Source organism: Pinus tabuliformis, chromosome 9 (assembly GCF_031772625.1).
Source record: "Pinus tabuliformis cultivar Carrire ecotype Pingquan chromosome 9, CPIR1, whole genome shotgun sequence".
Classification (NCBI taxonomy): Eukaryota; Viridiplantae; Streptophyta; class Pinopsida; order Pinales; family Pinaceae; genus Pinus; species Pinus tabuliformis.
Window position 1 is genome coordinate 1,574,569,000 of NC_142307.1, and position 12,394 is coordinate 1,574,581,393.

Genomic DNA, 12,394 nt, shown 5'->3' on the forward strand with positions numbered 1-12,394 from the left:
TCCTATTATTTCTGCTCAAAAATCTCTGTAGTTTGGGGATGCATAGTAATGGGCAGCTTGAGCTGTTTCCTGAGAGCTGCAATGTCTTCTTCCTTCTTTTTTATTAATGCTTTAATGCCTTTGGCATCCTTGGGATCATGTCCCAGCTCAATGATAATTTCTTCCAAGGATTTTATCCTGTTATCCTTGGCTAAAGAGGAAGCCTTTTCCAACTCTAATTGGGCAGAGGTATTATTTAATGAATTCTGCAATTTGTGGGCCAAGAATGCCTTATCTGCCAATGTGGAGTATACCATTTCTCCAGTTTGTTTATGCAACTCAATCTGGTCCATTGGATGAATGTCTTTGGCTAATACTTCCAGATTGGTCCTGATGTAATCAGCAGCTGACTGTGGCTGCTGCATTTTGGGCTTAAAGTGACTAAGAATCATCTTTCCTTCTTGAATGTCATATGCCGACATTAGCCTTTGTTGGTTTGTGGGGGCCATCTTCAGCAAGTGATTATAAAGTTGAATTCTTATTGGCTCATTCTTTGCCTTTATTTCAGTAAATGTCTTCTTAATGTCAGAGCCTTGCCTGCTTTGTGGCCTGGCAGAAGAGAATTCCACACTATGTTGTCTTCCGATCTCCTGCCTGTGTGAACTGGCCGATGTTTCTGTGACCGGGGATGTATCCTGGCTGACTACTCTTTCTTCCCTTAGACTGTCTGTGGTCTCCTTGATAAACTCTTCTTCTAATAAGGGGTTCAATATTTGCCTTTTCCCCCCTGGTTTCTCTTCAAAACCATTGATCGGTGTGTCTTCTTGCCCATCCCTTTTCTTGCCTCTTTCTTCATTTAGAGGAGTTTGTAGTGCAGGGATTTCTAGGGCCTTTGTTTGAGTTGGAGGAACCTACCCTTGGCCTTGTTCCTTTGATGTAGCTGGTTGTTTTGTCATTATGTCCTGCTCTGAACCTATTACCTCTTTGCCCTTTGCTGACCCTATGCTGGATTTTTGTGTGGGCTACTAAGAAGTCCTAGCAAAAGATGTATCACCTCGTGTGTGCTGAGGCAGCTTGAAGGATACATGCCCAAAAGAGTCCAAGTCAAGCATTTTTTCAAACTCTTTCATGACTTTTTCCAATTTCTCTTCCTCAGTAATCTCTTCAACTAATGTGCCTTCTACCCATTCTTGTTGATTAGCATACTGTTGAATTTCAAGGATCTTGTGGTGAACATATGCTATTAGATTATTTTTCAATTTTCTATAACTTATGAAATGTTCAGGGTCATATGGTGCCCAATAAAAACTTTGTTTCAACTTAAGTTGCTCCCCTAAAATCTTGTCAGCCTCTTCCCAGGCTTCCCTTTTATTGAAGACGAATGGGCCCAATTGATTTCTTATTTTCAGCTGTGCCTTTTTCTTGGCAACATAGAAATGAGTCAAATCTGAGCTAATAAATTGCCTAAAGTATTCCAGGCAAACAGTCTCATAGGCACATATTTTGGCAGCTTATAGGGGCAAAGCTCACAGCCATATATCCTGATCTCAGTGTGATTTTGGTAAAAGTACCAGTCACCTATACTGTAGCCTTTTGAGAGATGTACAATTTTTTGCATTTCACAAGAGAGTCTAGTAGGAGGAGTTGTCATCAATAAAGAAGAGGCTGGATGTATGAACAGGTCAATGAATTCACAATAAGTATAAGGGGAGTCATTAACACGGTGGAAGACTAAGGTCCAGAAGATTACAGACCTTCGCTCTCCTTTGAGATCCAATTTTCTAAGGGGAATTTGAAAACTATTTGGTTGATTGTACAATAGCAGATGATATATGTATGATGTGTATTTAAACACTCTTTCTCTGTCTAGGTTCATGAACTACTCATGGATCTTATTAGCTATGAACGTGGCATAATCATATTTGACAGCAGGGGGCTATCATGGAGTAAACATGGACAACAAAACTAAGGTAGTCTCATCAACATACTCACTGGTTTTAAATCCTAGGATGTAGGAAACCATGTCTACAATGAATTTCCCTGCTTCAATGAACCAAGTATGTAGATAAGGAGGAGGTTGCTGGGGCTGGCAATTTGGTTTCATGAATAATTGAGCTATTCTGGTTATCTCTGAATTTGGCTGTTTGGTACCTTGGTCAAGCAAGAATCCCATGGAGAGAGGGGCCAGAGGCTGAGTTGGCTTAAAGTGTAGCATCTCATTTATGGATTTAGGGGTAATGTAAAATAAGACAGTCCCAGATGGAGCCATAACTGCTCTTTGAGTGGGGTCATAATTGGCACAGCATAAGTGGATGATATCAGGGAGCACATTTACTGAGGGGAGGTAGTACATGGGCATGTTGGACTCCCAAATTCCATAGACATCAGTATTGCTGCGGTAGCTATTCCTAATTTCACAAAAAGCTTGGAGGTGAGGCTTGTCACCAATTAAGTCATTAATCTGGAAATCTCTGTCAGCAAGGGGCAACCATTCCAATTCTTTGTGTGGTGCATTGAGGGGGGCAACATTGAGGGCCACTGGAGCCTCCATTATTCAATCTTCTGTGATTTTTCAATTTGAAATTTGGGTTTTATGCAGCAACAGTAGGTAAATAACACTTTTGGGTCCTTTCTGCGGAAATTGCAGGCCGAAACGAGCTTGAATTTAGCTTAGTGGGCGAAATTTGCAGTGGGAGACGGAGTTTGAGGGATTTCTCGGTAAAAATGAGCACAAACAGTGGTTCTGGTGCGCAGGTTTAAAGGCAACACGATGTTTTTAATTCAAATTTGGGTTATTCGGGCAATTTTGTAGAGAAAAATTGGAAAAACACAGGGTTTAAGAATGAAATTCGGGTAAATACCTGTTTTGACAGTGTACTGTGCGTTTTGCAGGTTGCGCAACGAGCTGAGGGGCTGAGCTGTGGACTCAATTTAGCTGGGTGGCAGACTGTGTAGTCAAAATGCTGCTTTGGACGTGAAACAACATGCAAAAGTCGCGCAGAAGAAACAAATAGAAATGAACGAAAAACGACATTTTACGCCTTTTTGACAAAAATTTGATTTTGGCGGGTTTTGGCGCACTTCGGTCGGGTGACATTAGCATGACGTAATATTTCTTGTGTAGTGGGGGTACGAAGGCTGACTTGGCGGTGATGTGGCGGATGACACGACGGATGATGCAGAGGTGAGGTGGCAGACGACGTGGGTGATGACATGGGTGACTACGTCAGTGGGGGGAAGCGGGGGTGGTAAATGGTATTATCCCCCACTGCTTTTTGACAAAATTTGTTTCGGGCGGAGGGGTCACGATAACACCGGGTGGGCGCCACGTGTTTTTAGTACGATGGCAAAACCGCCATTTTCCCGGGCGCTAATCCTCGGCCATTGGAGGGGTTCCGATATTGATATGGGTCATCCGATGGGAAAGCCCGGATCGGACGGTCGAGAGCGGGTGGAGTTGGCGGAGGAGTATGGCGTGGGGACCCGCACAATAATTCCATGTTTTATAAGGTTTTTGCGAGGTTTTTGCCTTTGGTTGGGTCTGCGGGCTCGGGGGTTAATTCAATTAATCAACCGGATGTTGATTAATGTTTTATGAATTGCGTGGCAATGAACTGTTGAAAGGTTTCAAATAAACCTTTCAATTCCCTTTGAAAAATAATATATGGCTTATATTGTAGCCGGGGGCGGGATATTTACGTTTTTCATGGGATTTTTATGTATTTTATATAATAGGGGCGGGGAAAACATTTATATAGGAATTATATAGTAAAGTTAGCATGTGAATATGAAAGGTAGGTTTGATTAAGACACTAAGTTTTAAAAAGTAAAAACTTAGGCTTAGGGAATAAAAGGGATCCAAGTCATGAATTTTGGAAACTTAGCAACATGGAAGAAAGGCATTTTTACATAAGAAATGTGGCTTAGTTCTCTTAAGTAAAACCAGAATTTCACTTGGTCTTTTTCATGAAATGAAGTGAACTAGGAACACTGAGCAGATCTTAAGGTCTTTGTGGGGAGGTTAGTGAGTGTTTTTTGGGAGGAATGGGAAGGGAAATTAGTCATGCTCCATCTGTTTTGTAGCCACCTTGCCATGGCACTTATGATATCCATGAGATAAATCACCTTTAAGAGACACAATTGCTCACAAACCTGCTTCTGCAACATCAAAACTGCCTACCCAACCTAATACACCTAACATTTTTTCTTCCTTTTCTTTGGGTGCATTTGAACTAGCAAACCCTTACTCTCTTCTTTTCTTTTAACTGCCCTCCTATCTAAGTCTGCCCTTATTTCTTCCAAGGGCTCAGATTTAAATGTTGAGCACCCTCGCTTCTCTACTTAACTACTTATCTGCCAAGCTTGAACTGTTTGGACAGAATTCACTCTCTATCTCTAAAACAAGAAATTTAAACATGGACTGGCCAAGATTAAGCTGTTTGGCCATCCATCAACTGTGACAGAAGTCACTGATTGCACATGTTGAACTTCTTTGCAAAAATTAGGATGGTAGTGGCATTTTGGGCTCGCACACTTTCCTGGTCTTTCCTTTGGGGTTCATTTTCTTTCTTTTTAACCAATTTATTCTTTTTGCCCTTTGATTTTTCTTTTAGGGCATACCCTCTTTTAATTTTTTTTAATTTTTTATTCTTTCAAAATATGGAACCTTTGCAGCATGGCAAGGATGAACATATTTGGCATTTCATTAGTCAATCATGAAATATGACACCTATTGGTATAGGAGCATAACACTGGCTCCACTTGGGGATGGCTTTTCTAGGTGAAAGGCTAAGAACAGCAGGTCAGATAGCCTTATATTCAACTCTTGTTGCAACCTGAAATTTCCCTTTGCTGTAAATAAACAAAACTGTAGCTCTGCAACATATATACATTTCTCATAAGCTCATTTAAACAATTATAGCTCTGTTTTTGATAGTTTGTCTGAATGTTTGCCATCATATTTTTAGCTCCCAAGTCTTCTTCTTCAATTCCTTTGATAAACTGAGAAGGTACTATAAAAAGGCAGCACAGTTCCTTGACTTTTTCTCAAAATTTGCTGCATATCCCTGCTATCTGATTGCTGTAATAAATTACAGAAAATAAACACTTTTATGTACAAGTTATAGTCCTGATATCTTAACAAAGTGGATCAAAATAGTGCTTGAGCATCTGACCATTGACTGGCCCATCTCCTGCTTCTGTACCATCCAGGCTTTTCAAAAAGTAGGTGTTGTTTCCTTGTACAGCCTGAATAACAAACGATCCTTTCCATAGGAAGTCAAGCTTTCCATGTTTTCCTTTATCTTCCCTTCTGGAATCCCATTTGAGTACTTTGTCTCCCATGAAAAAATCCTCTGCCTTTGTCCTTTTTTCAAATATCTTCTTAAGTTTCTCTTGTAGAATCTAAGATCTTTGATACACTTATTCTCTAGTCTGTTGTAAATGAATTGTTTGATTAACTCTCCTCTGAATGTCATTGGGTTCTTCTTGTATTTCTTGCGGCAAATTTATCACAGGGATTCCCAAAGAAGAATGGAATATAGCTTCCATGTCATAAACCAACTCATAGGGGCTTGTTCCGATAGATCTTTTTGTAGTCAACCTGTCTGCCCAAAGTGCATTGATAAGCTTCTTATGCCAATTTTTCTTGTTTTCCTCCAATACTTTCTTAATGATGTTGATCAAGCTTTTATTGGATGATTCAACTAGACCATTACCTTGAGGGTAATAGGCAGTGGAGTGGCCTAAGATAATATGGTATTTGTGACAAAAATTGATCATTCTTTTGGATTTAAAAGCAGCAGAATTGTCAGTTATAATCCTTTCCGGACAACCAAACCTGGATAGGATATTGGTTTCTAGGAATTGTATGATCACTGAGTCATTGGCTTGTCTGCAAAGGATGGCTTCTATCCACTTGGTGAAGTAATCTCTGGCAATCAAAATCCATTTATGCTGGCCAGAAGAGGGAGGGTGAATTTCCCCAATGAAATCTAAACCCCATTGTTGAAATGGTCTTTCAGTGGAAATGGGTTTTAGGGGTAGAGGTAACATCTTTCTTTTGCCTTCAAATATTTTACATTTATGGCAAGAAACTACAAATTTCTTTACATCAACAAATAGGGAAGGCCAATAAAATCCAGCCCTTAAGGTCTTGTCAGCAGTTGACTTCTTGTTAAGTAATTCAGCAAAATGCCTTCATGATTTTTCCAAAATAAAACATTATCTACAATACATAATTTTGAAGCTTTCATTTTGAGAAATCTCTTTTTAGTTCTAGATAACCCTGGAGGAGCCTGCAGGTTTAACAATACATAAATTATATCAGCATACAAAGGTGATTGTAAAAAGGCTTGATTGATCTGTGGAGTCGCCATCTCCTGTTCATTATCCAGTTCATTGATGTCAAGGGCTTGAAAGTTGGTTTTAGTCATCAGTTTGGCTAATCCTTGTCCTTTTATCAGCTTTGTTGGTTTAATTTCAATGTCACATTCCAAAATGTTAGCTATCCATTTGCCTCTTTTGCCCTCAAGTCCTTCTTGAGTTAGGATATCCTTGACCATAGTATTTGGCACATAAGCTATTGCATGAGAGTATAAGATATAAACTCTAAAATCCTTGATAGCCTTTACAAGGGCATAGCCCTGTTTTTCCATGATTTGATATTTCAAAGGTGCATCTCTAAGTGCTTTGCTGAAAAAAGCAATGGACTTCTCACATCCTTGATCATATTTTTGTAATAGGTGTATAAATTTTGAATAATAAACACTTATTCACAGAGATTATACTGATTATACACTATTTCGGAATACATGCATAATACATAACCTCCTCTACGTTGATCATCAATTTAGCAGCATTCAAAAACAATCACATGCACACATTGAGGCATCAATCACACATATCAACACAGTATATCATGGGGAAAGCATACAGCTGAAAACCCCCAACTATCTGTATATTATATTGATTGAGAACATGTAATAATACATAGTACAATACTCCTCATAAGTACTTAGTACTATCTCCACCTGTTACACACAAAACTAGCTCAAATCCGAACAAGTCACAGGTTCAAATCTCCTCCGCTGCTTTGCCTGCCTCCACTGCACAATGCTAAGTGAAAATCACGTGAGCACAGGCTACAATTGCCTTGATATTGGCCCACACTACGCAATCCTCATTGGCATTACTCAATCCCATGCATGTGCAAATCACATGCACAACTGATAGTCACAACTCACCCTTTCACTTACCTCTAACACCTGTCTCTGTTGAATTGTCCATGCACTAAGTTAACTGATGTATTCTTTAGTTTCTTTATGAGTTAATAATTAGTACAATCAATTCACACAACTCATCACTAGTGTATTCTTTAGTTAGACTAAATACAACTAGTTCAACTAAGTCAACTGAACACAGCTCCATCAACTCCACATCCAACTCCACAGAACTCACATGCATGAGTTCTAGCTGAAGTCCTCCATCCAATAGCTCAACTAACACATAAGAAACCACGTGATTTCTTCTTTCAGCTGCATGTGCCACATCCATAGCTCGAACTGAAGTGATCCAAGAGAATAAGATAAAGTTTAGAGTCCAAATATTACTAAGGGCTAATAATATTTGACTGTTTCTATTTTTAACCAGGCAGTCTAAAAATAGACTCTGATCACACCACTGTGAACCAAAAATAGAAGTCCATCTATTTTTCCCAACATGACCAATCTTCCATAAACAGCATCCTGCAACTCATAGACCATTATCCATATGTCTAAAAATAGACTTTACGCCAAAACTTGCCTGCGGGACCACTTAGTGAAGGCGACTCCTTTCCACTAAGCTCCATCATCTTGTTGCATTCTCAACAAGCATTTCTTGTTGCACACTTTTCAACACTCCCTCTCAACAAGAAATGCTTCCTCTCAAACCCGATCCTGTAACTCTGGAATGTTTTGCATGCAACACATCTGCCCGGTCCACTTTGCTCCAACAACACTTGGAACAAAAACACTCCCAACTGACCACTCTGTTGGGCTAGGAACATACTCTGATGCTGAAGCTCTACCTGCTACTGACAAGTGCTCCCTCTCTGACATCTGCACTACTGCAACATCTCCATGCATCTCGCACCATTGTACACTTCTCTGTGCCACCTAGCACTGTGCAAAACACTTGTGCCTCTCGCATTGCTGCAGCCTGCTAGCTATGCGCTGTCCTGGGATTCCCTACACTATCGCTGTCTCTGCTGCTCCATCCACATCTGTCTCTACCCAATCAGTCAGTTCCTACTACTCCACATCGAGGTTCCCGTAGCAAGGTCTCATCCAAGAGGTTGGGTACCTCAAGGATCCTGCCCCTCCTCCTTGGGACTATCAATCCACATCACCCCACCTCCTACCTAGAGGTATGGCTGCATGTGATCCCTCAACCCACCTGGCTTGAAGTTTCCCCCTACTAGAGGTCTCTGCATGAGTAGATGTCTCTACTCAATCTCCTCTTAGCTTCCCTTGTTGTGGCTGCTCCACAACCTCCTGAAGCTGCTGCACCAATTGTGGCTCCTCCACAATCGTCTGAGACTTCTTCTGGCTCTGCATGTTGAGAGGTAATATACGCTCCCTCTCAACCACAAAGTCTCCATCAGTTGCCTCGCTGCTCAAGGCTTTGCATGCATATACATGCAACTGATAAAGGTTCCTGACTCGAACCCCTATCTTCCGGGTTTCTCCAGTTGTCTTGCTGCGCAGGAAAGCCTTTCCCTCGCTGAAGACAACATCATATCCCTTGTCTTCTAACATCGCCACAAGGATAAGATTCTTCTTCAATCTTGGAACATGCATCACTTCCTTCAATCTGAAGGGTTTACCAGACTCCCTCTCAAAGGAAATGGTACCAATACCAGTTGCACTGTATTTACCATCATCGTTCATCTCGATGTGCACTCCAAGATCTTTCTCGTCCAGATCAGAAAACAAATCTCGATCTTCTGTCATGTGAAAAGACGCACCACTGTCCAAGAACCATACCGATCCCATCACACTTGATACCAAGCATGCGATCAATGAAAAATCAAGCTCAAACTGTGAGGCTAAGGCCTCTCTCACTGCAAATCCAACAGCTTGCTTATTTTTCTTCTTCTGCGGACAATTTGTGGCATCTCCATTCTCATCTTTGATGTTTCTGAGTTTATCCTTGAGCACCATTCCACCAGCTCAAAACTCAACCGCTTTTGATCTAAAATTCGTGAGAACAAAGTATTTCTTGTACAGAGATCGACTGTATGGGAATTCACCGGATATCTCACCTTCCAAAAGAAGGATGAATCCAAAAGCTACCTAGCCTGATTACAGACTTTGCCTGAAGAAATAAAATGTAAACACTTTCTGAATAATAGATCTGATGATCAATCCTCGCTTTGATATCCTGTAGAACTTTTTCTACAAATCAACCGAATCCAATACCATGTATAAATTTTGAATAATAAACACTTATTCACAGAGATTATCCCGATTATACACTATTGCGAAATACATGCATAATACATAACCTCCTCTACGTTGATCATCAATTTAGCAACAATCAGAAACAATCACATGCGCACATTGAGGCATCAATCACACATATCAACACAGTATATCACGGGGAAAACATACAGCTGAAACCCCCAACTATCTGTATATTATATTGATTGAGAACATGTAACAATACATAGTACAATACTCCTCACAAGTACTCAATACTATCTCCACCTGTTACACACAAAACTAGCTCAGATCCGAACAAGTCACAGGTTCAAATCTCCTCCGCTGCTTTGCCTGCCTCCACTGTACAATGCTAAGTGAAAATCACGTGAGCACAGGCTACAATTGCCTTGATATTGGCCCACACTGCGCAATCCTCATTGGCATTACTCAATCCCATGCATGTGCAAATCTCATGCACAACTGATAGTCACAACTCACCCTTTCACTTACCTCTAACACCTGTCTTTGTTGAACTGTCCATGCACTAAGTTAACTGATGTATTCTTTAGTTTCTTTATGAGTTAATAATTAGTGAATTAATTAAGAATCAATTCACACAACTCATCACTAGTGTATTCTTTAGTTAGACTAAATACAACTAGTTCAACTAAGTCAAACTGAACACAACTCCATCAACTCAACATTCAACTCCACAGAACTCACATGCATGAGTTCTAGCTGAAGTCATCCATGCAATTACTCAACTAACACATAAGAAACCATGTGATTCCTTCTGCCAGCTGCATGTGCCACATCCATAGCTCGAACTGAAGTGCTCCAAGAGAATAAGATAAAGTTTAGAGTCCAAATATTACTAAGCACTAATAATATTTGACTGTTTCTATTTTTAGCCAGGCAGTCTAAAAATAGACTCTGATCACTCCGCTATGAACCAAAAATAGAAGTCCATCTATTTTTCCCAACATGACCAATCATTCATAAACAGCATCCTGCAACTCATAGACCATGATCCACATGTCTAAAAATAGACATAGTCTAAAAATAGACTTTGCGCCAAAACTTGCCTGCGAGACCACTTAGTGAAGGTGACTCCTTTCCACTAAGCTCCATCATCTTGTTGCATTCTCAACAAGCATTTCTTGTTGCACACTTATCAACAATAGGACAGCAGCAATAGTATGTTCAGATGCAAAGGAAAAGATTATAAAATCTCTGTCAAATTGCGAGCTTGTGAGGACTGGTGTTTTAGTTAAAGCTATTTTGATTTCTTCAAAGGCTTGCTTGGCTTCTATTGTCCACTTGACTTTGGAATCTTTCTTCAGCATGTTAGTCAACAATATTATTAGTTCAGCCAGGTTGGGTATGAATCTTCTCACAAAATTGATCTTTCCTAGAAAATCTTGTAGTTCTTTGATATTTCTTGGGTGAGGAACTTGGAGAATAGCCTGTATTCTATCTGGGTCAATTCTGATGCCATCTTTTGAGATTATATGACTTAACAGTTTGCCCTCTTCTAGGCCAAACAATAATTTCTTTGGGTTCAGTGATATGCCATATTTTCTGCAAATTAAAAACACATGTCTTAAATTTTCTAAATGTTCTTGATCTGATTTGGAAAAAGCAGTGAGATCATCAAGATATATGACTAGGAAATCATGAATCTCTTTTGCAAAGGCTATGTCCATGGCTCGTTGAAATGTTGCCCCTGCATTCTTAAGTCCAAAAGGAATTTTTACATACTTGAAAGTTCCCCAAGGTGTTGTAAAAGCAGTTTTATCTTGATCATCAGGGTGAACTAGGATCTGATTAAAGCCTGAGAATCCATCTAACAATGAAATTCTAGAAGCTCCCACTACCCTTTGTAAAATGTGATCCATCTTGGGTAAGGGTTAATGATCTTTTAAAGAGACTTTATTCAGATTTCTCAAATCAACACAGCCTTATTTCTCTCGTTTTCTTCCTAGTGGGTACTAGATTTGAGATCCATTCTGAAAATCTGATGGGCGCAATTATTCCAGCTTCATACATTCTTTTGACTTCCTTTTCAATGAGAGGAAGGAGTACAGGATTGACCCTTCTAAGTTTTTGTTTGAAAGGTTTTTGATTTTCTTTTAAGGGTATTGTATGCTGGATCACAGAAGTATCATAGGACTTAAGGTCTTCATAGCTCCATGCAAAAACATCCTGAAATTCTTTAAACAGTTCAATGTATTTCAGTTTTTGGTCAGGAGGTAAAGCTTTAGACAATTTTATCATCTTAGGATTTTCTATAGTTCCTATGTTGCAGTCCTCAATTTCTGCATTTTTGGCTTTCTTGGAATATTATTAGAGTCAAAAATATCTTCTAGAGGGGTCAAGCCTGTGGGTAAAAAATTATCCTTTAACTCGATCACTTCAGACTCTCCCTCAACAATTTCATCAAAGTTTGTTTCTTTCAGCTCTTGTAAATTTTTTATGGTAAAGATTGTTCGATGTAAAATCTGATCTGTTGTTTTAGCTGAAATGTGTTTTTCAATCTTATCTATTTGATTAGTTTCACAGACAGTGCTTATGTCTATATTTGTACTGGAAAATTCCTCTTTTAAAGTTAATAAATTGTTGATTTGTGTGTCATTGTCAAACACCTGCCAGTTTTTGACATTGTCTGGAACAGCAGGTTTGTGTTGGCAGTAAAATGATGATTAGGCTCAAATGGCAGCTTACAAGTGCTGGCAAATGTTGCCAAATTGTGAGCATGCAAATTGTGGTTCCTTGAAATTTTGGTAAGCTATGATTCCAAAAAGGTGTTAAGTATTTCTATTGCTGCCCCTCTATAAGCTCTCAACCTGAGATCATTTGTGACAAAGTTTCCTTTCATATGTTGAATAATCAAATCAGAGTCTCCCAAAATTGAAATCCTAGCTGCCCCTAGACTTTTGATCAGTTTGAGT